This window comes from Bos taurus, chromosome 15, assembly GCF_002263795.3.
Source record: "Bos taurus isolate L1 Dominette 01449 registration number 42190680 breed Hereford chromosome 15, ARS-UCD2.0, whole genome shotgun sequence".
In the NCBI taxonomy this organism is placed as follows: domain Eukaryota; kingdom Metazoa; phylum Chordata; class Mammalia; order Artiodactyla; family Bovidae; genus Bos; species Bos taurus.
The window spans coordinates 17,083,925-17,085,985 of record NC_037342.1 but is presented as its reverse complement, the minus strand read 5'-3'; the positions used below and the strand labels follow the sequence as shown (position 1 = coordinate 17,085,985).

General features: G+C 38.8%; 1 non-coding gene across 1 annotated transcript; it reads right to left on the bottom strand.

The window, feature by feature from the left end:
- Nucleotides 1–446: 446 nt before the first annotated feature.
- LOC112441676 (U6atac minor spliceosomal RNA) lies at nt 447–572 on the bottom strand. The gene has a single exon (XR_003029541.1). It is a non-coding gene; the product is annotated as a U6atac minor spliceosomal RNA (small nuclear RNA).
- Nucleotides 573–2,061: the final 1,489 nt, after the last annotated feature.

Sequence of the window (2,061 nt, the reverse complement as noted above, 5' to 3'; positions counted from 1 at the left end):
TGTCCCTTTCTCCTCCTGCCTTCAATCTTTCCCAACATCAGTGTCTTTTCCAATGAGTCAGTTCTTCACATCAGTGGCCAAAGTATTGGAGTTTCAGCTTTAGCGTCAGTCCTTTCAATGAATATTCTGGACTGATTTCCTTTAGCTCATTGATTTAATTAAAGTTTAATTTGGGTCCCACTTGTTTATTTTTGTTTTTATTTCCACTACTCCGGGAGGTGGGTCATAGAGGATCCTGCTGTGATTTATGTCAGTGAGTGTTCTGCCTATGTTTTCCCCTAAGAGTTAAATAGTTTCTGGTGTTACATTTAGAGCTTAATCCATTTTGAGTTTATTTTTGCATATAGTGTTAGAAAGTGTTCTAGTTTCTTTCTTTGACACGTGGTTAACCAGTTTTCCCGGCACCACTTGTTAAAGAGACTGTCTTTTCTCCATTGTATGTTTGTAATAAACTGTGCTTAGCTGCCACAAAGTAGGAGGGAATGCCTTAACCATACACATGTTGTCAGGCCTGAGAGCCTCTTCCGTCCTCATCAAGGGGAGTGCTAACCTTCTCTCCTTTCATACAACATTCTTCTGGGGTTTTTATCTTGTGCCTTCATCTGGGACATATTCTTCTGCCATCTCATTTTATCTAGCTTTCTGTGTTTGCGTATTCCATTCCTCAAGCTTCAGGGTTGTAGTTCTTCTAGCTTCTGCTCCTCACCTCCTGGTCAATGAGGCTGTCTAGAGACTTGTGCAAGCTTCCTCATGTGAGAGACTTATACCCACTCTCTGGTGGGTGGATCTGGGTTTTGTCCATCTGGTGAGTAGGGCTGTGTCTGGGTCTGTGTTTTTTATCAAGCAGTTGTTTATTCATGGAGACTTTAAACAGTCTGTCTGCTGATGAGTGAGGCTGTGTTCTAGTCTGATTGAATGTTTGGTCTGAGGCTTCCCAGCACTGGAGTCTACAGGTGGAGCCACCATCTTATCCACAAAGTCTCCCTTTTCTACTCATTAAAATGGTAGAAAACCTCACCCAAAGAGTTTCTGGTACCTCAATCCAAATGGAAAATAATTCATAATTATAAAATCATAATTTCATGATTATAAACTTAAACTACAGGCATTTACTTCTGTGATTAGATAATTTGTTAAGAAATCGCTGGTATACCTACTTATATGGAGAGGCCATAAAAATTGTGGGTGATTTTCTTAACTCCAGTAGTTGAAATTGCTTTTTTTGGATGGAAGGCAATGGGCCAGGAATACTTGGAACACTAGTTCTACATCAGAACCACTTAGATAAACAATTCCAAATAAACGTGCCAGAACATCACCTAGGCCTAGTGAATCAGAATCCTTTAGGGACAGGGCCTAGGTATATATTGTTTTTAAAAACTCCCAGGTGATTCTAAAGTGCACAGCTGATTAATAAGAGTCAGACACATAGGAGATAAGCCAAGTTATGTAAAAGCATGAACTGTAGCTCACTTGTTTTTTATATTCTTGCAATAAAATTATAAAATTTGTTTGTTGCCCAAGGCTAAACCTCCTAAACAGGCCTATTGTGGATATATTATGATGTGGTTACCACCTTTCTCTGCCTGAGTGAAACTAGTATTTTTCTAGCAAAACAGCAAGAGCAATAGCCATTCCACAGAGAGAAGCAATGATTGCTATTGTTTACCATTAACATTTATTAGGCTGTGGTAGGCACGGTAAGGCCACAGGAGACTGGGCCAATGCATTTACAAAGGAACATGATGTATTAGAAAAAGGTGGGGGCAAAGCTGTAAAGCAAAATATTTTTTTAGAATAAGGTTCTTTGTGCCAGGATTTATTCAAAACATTTTACTTGTATCATCTTATTTCATCATCATGACAGTTGTGAAGGTGAGGTCTATTATTATCCCATATTAAAGAACCTGAAGTACAGAGAGATCAAGATCAGAGCTGGCAAGATTCCAGGTCATTTATCTATGGAGTCCACATGTGACCTACTATGTGATATTGTCTTTCAAAATTATGCTAGTTGACTGCTCTTTGATGAGATGAAAGAAAAAGTGCAAGTTTTTAAAA